The sequence below is a fragment of the Pleurodeles waltl genome, chromosome 12 (assembly GCF_031143425.1).
Source record: "Pleurodeles waltl isolate 20211129_DDA chromosome 12, aPleWal1.hap1.20221129, whole genome shotgun sequence".
NCBI lineage: Eukaryota > Metazoa > Chordata > Amphibia > Caudata > Salamandridae > Pleurodeles > Pleurodeles waltl.
This window is the reverse complement of record NC_090451.1, coordinates 553601058-553612917: the sequence shown is the minus strand read 5'-3', so window position 1 is coordinate 553612917 and position 11860 is coordinate 553601058.

Genomic DNA, 11860 nt, shown 5'->3' with positions numbered 1-11860 from the left:
ACTCACATCACTAGCCATGTTTCACAAGTCACCATTGAACCTCTCACACATTGGAATTTACTCCACAGCTTAGTGTGAAGACATTCATGACTGTGGTTGCCTAAATGTCACCTTGCAAATTGGAAGTCTCACAGTAACCTGTATACTAATACAATGCATAACTTTTAAGGGATGGGATGGCCTGGGTATGTTCAATTGAACGTTTCTAATACCCTTTCATGTTTCAACTCTGCATGGAACTATCATCACACCCCCAGTGAGGACACATGGACACCTGTGTCACAAGTCACAATGCAAGGGAGGGCACACTGTACTTGAGAAACCGATACATCCTGCTGACAAACAGTTAGCCAACAAACACTTGCTCAGCCAAGGAAAAAAAACAATGCCAAAGTTTCCACCAACAACCATAGGTTGTCACATTAGTACACAAAATAGTCACAGACAACACAACACAACTACTTCCATCAAAGATACGTACAACAGTGCCTCCTACATCTAATTGATACCATTCTGTGTTTCTCTTTCAGCTGATCAGGGGTATGGCATCCAGCCTTGGCTAATGACACCATATGGGAACCCAAATACTGCTGCTGAGCGGGCATACAATGACGCCCACAAGAGGACACGCAGCATTGTGGAGCGGACCTTTGGGCTCCTAAAGTCAAGGTTCCGCTGCCTTGACATCACTGGCGGAAGCCTACTATACTCCCCAGAGATGGTCTGCAAGATCATACTCACTTGTGCCATATTACACAATATTTGTGTAAAAAGGAACATTCCCCTCCTTGAACCGGACCCAGACATGCCTGAGGATGATGATGAGGAGGATGCTGGCCTGCAACAGGAGGGGGAACAGCCTAACACGGCAGCAGGAGTGCGCAGGCGCCAACAGCTTGTGAACAATTTTTTTACTTAAGTTATTATAATCACTTGTATTCCACACTTGTAAATAAACACAGATAACAAACACCACATCATGCTTTGGCCTATTCATTTCTGACCACCTTTAGTTTGAAATAGCTGAAGATGAATGTCGTCTCATTGATCAAGAATGCCATTAAAATTCATCACACCAAAAATAAACATCACAACTGTATGCACAGAGGGTAGGATGTGACATGATACATTACCATACACAGAGCCCAACAAGAGTACAAATGTGACAATTACACATGCCGGATCCAAACAACTGAAACAGTCTCTCATCCAGCCCAAAATTGGAGATCATTTGAAAGTCACATTACACGTGTTCAGAGACTGGGTGGGACCATCCATGTGTACGTGACCATATCATCAATGGCTACTCTCAAGTGTGTGATATGAGCAATACACAATAGCTACAACATCAGCTGCCACTAACTCAGGAGGAGACCTTGAAGTTACAGTGACAACATACACCCAGACAGGTGATAGTGGATCCACATTCCATAACACATGTACACATATGTGATACAATCAATCTAATATTTGAAAGTAGACCATCACAGTTGTGTCCCAGTCTGAACCTAGCAGGAAGATTGTAACATGACACTAAACCAGTTTATGCAGAAAGGGACACAGACAACCAAAATATTCTTCTCATTATCACATCGGGAACGCTGAGAGTCTTGCAAACATAGTCATAGTAAAATGGTATGCAAGTTTGCTCCAATTCATCATTACTGCAAACGTCAAATGGGCTAATGAGATGAATGAATGGTCAACAGTCATTCATACCATATGGCCTTACATTAGCCCGCTGCTGCAGGTTTGCCATGATATAATAAATATACTCCATGGATACAGTAGCTATTCTGGATGGTCAAATCCTAGGGTGCTGGTGGCCTAAGTCCACCTCTACCGCCCCCAAAACATACAAGAATCATGTACTTGTGAACCACACACATGCATAAGGCACATGTGTGGCCTCCATGTCACAAGTCCAACACAAATCTGAAACACAAAATCATAATGGGACATGCTCAGCCCCATAAAAACTGAAAGTGACTCTCCCACTCCCTGTTAGGACTACAGATAAAAGCATCACCATCATAAATGTGGACACATTTTGGAGACGGAATACATAATGGTATCCCATCCATCATTTCAAAATAGCCATCAGCAATTACACCAAATATGTCGTCAAATATGGTCAATACATTAGTTAACGTATCCCAAACATTACAGTGTGAATGCCTTCTATACATAAAACAACGGACATGTGTCATATACAAACACATATGTGTATCACATTGCACCGTTTGACCATGACAAATCCCCTTTCCAAAGCTAAAAACATGAAGACATAAGGAAAAATTTGCTCCATATTCGACGCATACAGCATGGCCGTCATAATTTGTTCACGTACATGTGTGCACACAATGCAGAGTCAAATACAAATGTATCCAAAAGTGTCTTAATATTTTGCCTTCAAAGTATAATTTACATCCACAATATTTTTGACTCTGCATCATGTGCACTACTGTACGTGTAAAAAAAATGACGCCCATGCTGTATGCGTGGTAAAATGTATGCTACATGGACAATATGTTGGTCATCTCATGTACATTATAAAATATTAATATTCATATCATATTTTTGACTCTGCATCATGTGCACTACTGTACGTGTAAAAAAAATGACGCCCATGCTGTACGCGTGGTAAAATGTACGCTACATGGACAATTTGTTGGTCATCTCATGTACATTATAAAATATTAATATTCATATCATATTTTTTCACTCCGCATCATGTGCACTACTGTACGTGTAAAAAAAATGACGCCCATGCTGTATGCGTGGTAAAATTGACGCTACATGGACAATATGTTGGTCATCTCGTACATTATAAAATATTAATATTCATATCATATTTTTTCACTCCGCATCGTGTGCACTACTGTACGTGTAAAAAAAATGACGCCCATGCTGTATGCGTGGTAAAATTGACGCTACATGGACAATATGTTGGTCATCTCATGTACATTATAAAATATTAATATTCATATCATATTTTTTCACTCCGCATCATGTGCACTGTAATGCATCAAAAAAAAATGACGCACAACTGTGTATGCGTGGAAATATGACGCAAAATGGGAAAATAAAAACGGCGGCCATTTTCTGCAGGAAGTGATGTAATAGGATATCCTGTTTACAAAATCTGTACTGGGAGTTAACTTTCACTTTCACTTTGCAGTCTCAGATTTATCTAGACTGTGTGGTTGTGTGAAAGGTGTTGTCCTGTGTTTTACTGCTTTTGTGTCCTGTGTGCCTTGTATTTTGTCTTAGTGTCAATCTATTATTGTTGTATAACATTGTCTCAGTCTGTTTCGTGTTATTTTGTCTATACCTGTTATGTTTGTATTGTCAGTGGGAGTCTGTTGTGGGTAGCATAGTTTGGGGGGTTATTTGGGCTATTTTTCTCCTTCTTCTTTTTCTTTCACACCTCTACCTTTCCCCATTTCCCACTTTTACTTTCATATTTATTTTGTCCAGCATTAGTCCTCTCAATATGTCAGGTAGGCCTCGCCTGTCCAGGATGGGTGAAGACGAATTGGGGGGGTTCCTATGGCTAGTAAGCCATTTCCTGCCACTAATGCTGGAAGCTGGGGGCCGTGTGATACAGGGGTATCACACGGAGGCGAGGAAAATCCGGTGGGAGAAGGTGCGCCATCACCTGGTCCGGGTCTACGGGAGTCTGAGAAATGTACACCAACTCAAGCACCGCTGGGCAGATCTGGTCACCAGGGAACAGGACCTGCTGGACCACCTGGGACTCCGGATTGGTGGCCATGTTGGTGAGTAAAAATCTATTAAATGGGAATGATAGAAATCTGTGTGTGAACATGTGATGATTGTTAGCCAATCTGCAAAATAAGTAGCTGACTGTGTGTAATGCTAGGGAAACCTAGGCCCATGGTTATACACATAAATCCCCATATTTTGCAACACATGTACATGCAATAACATCATTAAAATCCAACATCTATTTGTATTTTGCTAAGTCTCCCCCTCTCTGCGTCACAAAATGTTGCAAATGCTGCGCTACCAAGGTATACATATGTGTCCTAATGTGTATTTGTTGCAGAATGTGTATGAAGAACTATGCTACCAGTCCGATGGCTCATTTTTGCAACACATACCAGATGCCTGTAGCTGCATGTAATGTAGTGTTGCATTTGGGTCAGAAAAGCAACACGTGAACTGCTCTATTTGTACTCCACTGGTCATAATGGCCAGTGAGTACGTCATGTAGAAACAACATACCTACATATGCAGACGCCATAGCTAGACAGAAAATTGGAAACACATGATGATGCTATACATGTGTGTTGCCTTCACGTCACATGAAGTTAGTCATGTTGTTCACACATATGTCACATGTGTGTCTGGTTGCTGTGTGTTGAACCTGTCCACATAGCCTGTTTGATTGTGAGTGGTCATGCAGTCCTCATGGAACCAGTTTTGGAATGTCTCTCTGGGATGCACATGCTGAGATGTATGGTTAACATTATTGTTGGGGCATACTAATGGAGGATTAACTTGGACGACACATGACTGCCCTGGCCACGCATGAGTGTAGTAGGGTGGGACACTGGAGCAGGAGACTCATCCAATGATAATGTTGAATACAAAGTTATCCATGCAGGATGAGCATGTGTGAAAGTCTATCATTACCATGTCATATTCACACAGTGTCATTTTAACAGAAATCATTTGTCCGTTCACCCAGTCTGAGTATAATCTTTGTTTCATGCTTTACAGGTGGACCAGCCCCGTACACCGTGGGAGAGGTGGCCCATTTTGACGACCCCGATACCTACAGTGAGCGTCGCCTGAGTGCTATTTACATTGTTTGGTAATGACGCATGATGGATTACTGTGTGTTAAAGAGAATTCATGATTTGATGTGCTGGCCGTCCATTGGCTTTGTTCTTTTAGTGTGATATCAAGGCCCATATTTATAGTTTTTGACGCTAAACTGCGCTAACGCAGTTTAGCGTCAAAAAATTTAGCGCCGTCTAACGCCATTCTGAAGCGCCATGCGGGCGCCGTATTTATGGAATGGCGTTAGCCGGCGCAAGCAGACCGGCGCTGCCTGGTTTGCGTGGAAAAAAAACACGTACACCAGACAGCGCCGGCGTAGGGGGAAAATGGCGTATGGGCGTCTTAAAATGGGGCAAGTCAGGTTACGTCGAAAAAATCGTCGTAACCCGACTTGCGCCATTTTTTAACGACGCCCATCCCCCATCAACATGACTCCTATCATTGTAAAGATAGGAGTCATGCCCCCTTGCCCAATGGCCATGCCCAGGGGACTTATGTCCCCTGGGCATGGTCATTGGGCATAGTGGCATGTAGGGGGGCACAAATCAGGCCCCCCTATGCCAAAAAAAATTATTAAAAATAAAAATAAAAATACTTACCTGAACTTACCTGAATGTCCCTGGGGTGGGTCCCTCCGTCCTTGGGTGTCCTCCTGGGGTGGGCAAGGGTGGCAGGGGGGGTCCCTGGGGGCAGGGGAGGGCACTCTGGGCTCATTTTGAGCCCACTTGTCCCTTAACGCCATGCCTGACCCAGGCGTTAAAAAGCGGCGCAAATGCGCCGTTTTTGGCCACGCCCACTCCCGGGCGTCATTTTTGCCCGGGAGTATAAATACCACGTAAAGGCCTGGGAGTCATTTTTTAAGACGGGAACGCCTCCCTTGCATATCATTAACGCAAGGAAGGGGTTCACGCTAAAAAATGACGCCCACTCCGGGCACTTTGGCGCCCGAAGCGTCTAACGCCATAGTATAAATATGGCATTAGTTGGCGTTAGTTTAGCGTCGAATTTGCGTCGAAAAAAACGACGCAAATTCGGCGCAACCAGAGTATAAATACGGCCCCAAATTTGAATTATGTTTCTGCAAAGCAATACGTAGTCATCTCTCAGATTGAGGGGCTGTAGCCCATTCAATTAGGCCGGCAATTGGGAATGGTATGACTCATTTTTAATACACTGGTCAATGTTAGACTTGGTCAGGGACTTGCCATCAACTGAGTCTGCATATCAGACTGACAGTCTCCCAGATAGCTTAGGCACATGGCTTTGATGACAAATGCTTCTTCCTAGTTGAGGATGGACTGTGTACACTGTAGGTTGGATCTTACGGGGGCATGTACTTCCACAAGGTGAACTCGAAGTGTGTGTGACTTGAGTGCAATGCCCTAGGTGTTCATTTGAATCATGTGAATGGGTGTACTACCTCCTCTGTGTGTGTTGTTAAACAGGCCTCACTAATAGTATGTTATGTTGGGCTAAGTCATACCAGTTTGACATGTGTGGACCTGGGATGTGACAAGGTTGGGCTGACTACAACGTGTTGCTAGCCCTTCATAGGTGTTGTGTGTGAAGGCACATACTTGTTGAACTTTCTGTACACTCCTGGGTGTGCATTGAACATGGGATTGTTGGTTGTTCTTCCCACACCACCCACAAAGACTGGGATCTTACTGTGAAACAGGGTACCTAGGACTGTAGCAACCAGTATGTTACACGTCCTTAACACCTTTTGTGACTTGAGTTAGTACCTTGGGCCAGAGTGAGAAAAATGTCTACACGTTGCAAATGGCATAAATATATGTGTGGGATTTGCAAACGTCTGTTTCCTATTCCAAAATGTATTTGGTGGTCATGTACATATTAGCAAAATGCTTTTAAAAATTGAAATATTAAAGGGTTTTACCAGACCTACTTGCAAATCACAGTGGTAGGCAATCCCATTTGCAACCGAGTACGTGGTTGCAAAGTGAGTAGCTGTTATCATCCACTTGAAGTGGATGGTAACCAACTTGCTGACTGGAAGGGGTCCTCATTGTAAAGCTTCACCTTTGTGAGTGGACTAAAATAATCCTGCGCAAAACAGCCAGTGGTCTAAGGGACCAATAATTACCGTGAAAATTTCCAAGTTGAATTGTTGTGATTTAAAACTCATTGCAGCTCATTTTCCTTTCCGGTAAACGGCCACACACTTGGGGAAAAATAACTTGCTTAATTTAAAAGCAGTCACGTCTATGGAGTTCTGCTGGTCCCAGCAGGCCTCCATCCCCGTGAGTGCCCATGTTGCTAAGGTGGGGCAACTTGGAACCCACATCATTGATGTTCATGAGGTGGGTTTTAGGGACCCCATAGCGACTCGCAGACGGTGTCAGAGACACCGTTCTGCTTTGCAAATTGCTAGTTGATTTTTCTAAATTCCTACATCTGACCCCTAGTGTGGACATATGATTCTGAGCCAGGGGTTCAATCTTAGCACACAACTAATTCCAAATGCCATTGAGTGAGGAGTGTGAGTGTTATCACATAGAATGACATATGTACTGAAGTCAGTATGCGGAATAGCTGGTGCCATAATGTCAAATGCCTTAGGTATGATTTGGATGAGTAGTTTAGGGTGATGTCATCCATCATGTAGAGACATGGATATGCTATGTGTGATATGACCTTAGGTATGCATGATTCACATGTACTTCCTCTGAGCCTTTCCGTGAACTATGTTGTAACAATTGCTGCAAACAATACATTTCTAGTAATGGACAAATGACCCATTGTGGTATTCAACCCACTGTAAATTCAATGCTCAATATTTCCCTTTTCTCTTCACAGCTGCAAACCTGAGTGCCGCAGAGCGCAACAATTTTGAGCGCCGTGCAATGAGGTACAGGCACATCCTGCAGGTGCAGTGTGGGTATCGGAGGATGGCCCGCAGATATAATTCGGATCGGGCCTCCGGGGCGTGGTATGCCACACCACAGGCTCCCCCAACGGTGCCACCTACAACCACCGCCACTACAACCACCAGGTCTGCCCAAGGGGACCCAGCGACGGACCAGGCATCTTCATCAAGACCTGGACCCAGCCGTGTGTTGGGAGCAGGGCTGTCCCGTGGCCACTCCACTCCATCACCAACATCCACCTCCACCGGCACGCAGACCAGCACTGACCCTCCTATTGACCCTGCAGCCTTCCAGGCATTGTCTAGAAAATTGGACAGGTTAATTCGCAAGGTGGACAACCTGATGGAGGACATGGCTGAGGTGAAGAAGAAGGTGCGCTCCATCCGGCGCACACTTCGGAGGGCAAATCTTTAGTCATTTTGCCCTCCTGAACTTTTACCCCTCCCCTCTCACCTCTTTCCTTTTTCATACTGTTAGTTGGGTTTGGGGGGTTAGTTATAGGATAAGTATAGGAAATTAGCTTAGTTAGTGTTAGGTAAGAGGGTGGGGGGTCCTTATTCTTTCTATCTAATATTTTTGTGTGGGTGGGTGGGTGGGGGGCAATGTTGGGATTCCTGTTTAATAAAAAAAAAATATATATATATATATATATGTTTGTTTAGGATAGTATAGTATGTGTGTAGGTTAGTAAGTGTTGTCCTGCATGTGTCTTGTCTCTTAATGGTGGGTGGGGGGTTGATGTTTAGATCGTTTCGTTACATGTGTAGAGTAAGTTTAGCTTAGGTTAGTTAGGGACAGTTGTGGGTTAGTAGTAGTCAGGTTAGATTAGTGTAGGTTTACCTTTCCCTTAGTTGCCTCTTTTATTACTACTTTTAAATAAAAAAATTGTTAACCCTTTACCTGATGCGTTAGGTGCTACCTTTTCATGGCCTTGACATCAGTGTAGCAGAAAGTTTAAGTATGACATTTGTGTTCCATGTTTGCTATCCCCAGGTTTATGAGGTTTAACATGCCAGCTACCCGTGTGCTAACTTGGTAAGTATCCACCATGTTGGAGAGCCACCATTGGTAGCGTGCATTGATCATCAAGGTTTGGGGTTGGTATGTATCCTACTTCACAAAGAGTGCTTCCAGACTTGTTATTGTAGGTAAATAGATAGGTCGGACAGCATTGTGAAGTTCAGGGAGAGCTTTATAGATGATGATTTCTTCACACTCTTGTCTTGTTGCTGTCATTGCTGACCTACATCATGTGTGTACTGATTCAGCATTAATTTCCTTCATGGAAGTATACGCCGTAAGGGTGATTGATGCTGTGTAATTTGTTTATCATTCCTTTCATTCTACAGCATAATTTCAAATTTTAGTATTGCATGGTGCCTACATTTCTCAGCCACCATTAGTTGTGTAGAATGGCTATAGATGGTGCATCATTCTGTCCAACACAGCATGATTGTGTGTGCTTAGTCCCTTCATCAGTTATTTTCCTCAGTATAGTAAAGCTATGATGCAATCCTGGCCACTGCACAGATGTTTCAGTATACATGAAATCAGGACAGTAGTATAGAGAATCGACATGGTTGCCACACAGCCACTTTGGAGTTATCTACTGCACAGTTGAATTTTGAAATGACACAGAGACACAATAGGTGTGCAAGTGATATTTATTTATAGGTGGTGTAGTGCAAAATGTCCATTCACCATGTTTGCTGACTCCTTTCTGGTGCATTATTACATGGTGATCCTACAGAAGGGGTGTGGATGATGCTCCTGACATGCTGGGGTGATGTCACAGACAGTGCAGAGGAACATGAAATGCCAAATGGTAGGAGAGAAACATTCACTGGCAAGGTGGACAAGTCATACAGTGGATTGCCGAACAGTCATTGAGGTTAGTTGTAGTGAGACTGGCATGTGTCAAAACGTAGGACCTTGGTCAGAGTAGGGCATGGTGCAGGGACTAGGGCTTCCGGGTACTCTTACGTGTGAATGTTATCTGTTCCATGTCTTTTTCTTCTGATGTGTGTGTTGCCTGGTGTGTCCTTGTTGTTGTTGGTTGTGAAGGGGCAACACACACCTCAGTGTTAGAAGACATGGAGGCAGACATCCCGGGGGCTGATCCCTGTTGAGTAAGGAAGGGCAGTACTGCAGCAAGGAGGGCCTGCTGGTTTTTCAGAATGGCAGCCACATCCCGATGGTAGGCAGCCAGGTCGGCCCTGAGGGGTTCTATGTTGCATTCTTGCACACGTTGAGTGGCTTGCAGTTGGAGTTGTTGTGTCAACTGGATGACAGCTGTGCCAATTTCCTTCAGTGTTTTTGAAATGTCCTCCAAGAGCAAAGTTCTGGCTTGCATTGCAGCTGCCTGATCAGCAGTTGACAACATGCACGAACGCACCCCCTCAAGGCTGGCTGACATATTTTGCATCCCCACCCGCACCTCCTTTGCCAGCTCCCGCTGGACCCCAACGACAGTTCTTTCGAAGCTGGTGCCAGTGTCGTCAGAGTCCTCAGCTGTGTTGGAGCTGGCAGGTCTTACAATTGGGGTGGCGGGTGCTTCTACTGTGGTGGCTGCTTCTTCTGTGCTCCTCCTTGTGACTGAAGGTGGGGTTTGGAGGCTTTCAAGGACCATGTCAATGGTCTCTTGTGGGAGGTTGATGGTCTCGTCATCCATGTCATCAGGGAACTCATGGACAGGCAGATCAGCAGGAGATCCGTGTTCCTCTGCAATGAAACAGGGTACAATTAGTGTGTCTGTGTTGTGACAATTTTGCAGTAAGATACAAGCCTTTGGATGCCTTAACATTGTACTCTGTGTTTGTCTAGGTATCTGCTGTCCGTCATAGGGCATTGTTGTAGGCCTATGGCCCACCTGTGTGTCACATGTTTGATATGGAGCTATCAGACATGTCTGCCTGATCGCCTCTAGCTGTTGCTTTGTAATTATTTAGGAATAGGCGTTTTTTTCTCCTACTCCTCACTCGGTGTTTCACTATTGTTATGGAGGGACATTTTGTAGGGTGGGCTTTCATTATCCAACATGTGATTCTTGGCTTTCTAGGCAGCAGGATAGCTAATGGTGTGGGGGACTAAGTTTGACCCACTTGTAAATAACTCTGTCACCCAGATATTCAATTTAGCTAAGACTAACTAGCAGTGCCTCTGGTCTCCCACATCAAAGGAATGTTTACACATCCGAGCGCATGACATCTTTGGAACTTCTCAGGGAAGTGGTGGTCACTCAGGTCCTACACATTTCTATCTTTTCCGGTATGTTCCAATACACAAATGACAAAGACAGTATTAGTTTGATATGAAGTTTCATTGTACAACTGACTTGTAGGAATTTAGGTGTTAGCCCCAATTACACAAACAATACACACTGTTAGAATTGAAATAGTCTGCAGGAGAGTAATACATTAGTACACAGCTTTCATGGTGCCTAACAGTTTCTACTCTCCCTCTGCATGTTCTATGTATAGCACAGCATGTTAAGGGCCATATTTATACTCCGTTTGCGCCGAAATTGCGTCGTTTTTTTTGACGCAATTTCGACGCAAAACTAACGCCAACTAACGCCATATTTATACTATGGCGTTAGAGGCGAATAGCGCCAAAGTTCCCGGAATGTGCGTCATTTTTTAGCGTGAACCCCTTCCTTGCGTTAATGATATGCAAGGGAGGCGTTCCCGTCTAAAAAATGACTCCCAGGACTTTACGTGGTATTTATACTCCCGGGCAAAAGAGACGCCCGGGAGTTGGCGTGGCTAAAAACGGCGCATTTGCGCCACTTTTTAACGCCTGCTCAGGGCAGGCGTTAAGGGGCCTGTGGGCTCAAAATGAGCCCACAGGTGCCCTCCCATGCCCCCAGGGACCCCCCCTGCCACCCTTGCCCACCCCAGGAGGACCCCCAAGGATGGAGGGACCCACCCCAGGGACATTCAGGTAAGTTCAGGTAAGTATAATTTTTTTTTTTTTATATATTTTTTTGGTGGCATAGGGGGGCCTTATTTGTGCCCCCCTACATGCCACTATGCCCAATGACCATGCCCAGGGGACAGAAGTCCCCTGGGCATGGCCATTGGGCAAGGGGGCATGACTCCTATCTTTACAATGATAGGAGTCATGTTGATGGGGGATGGGCGTCGTTAAAAAATGGC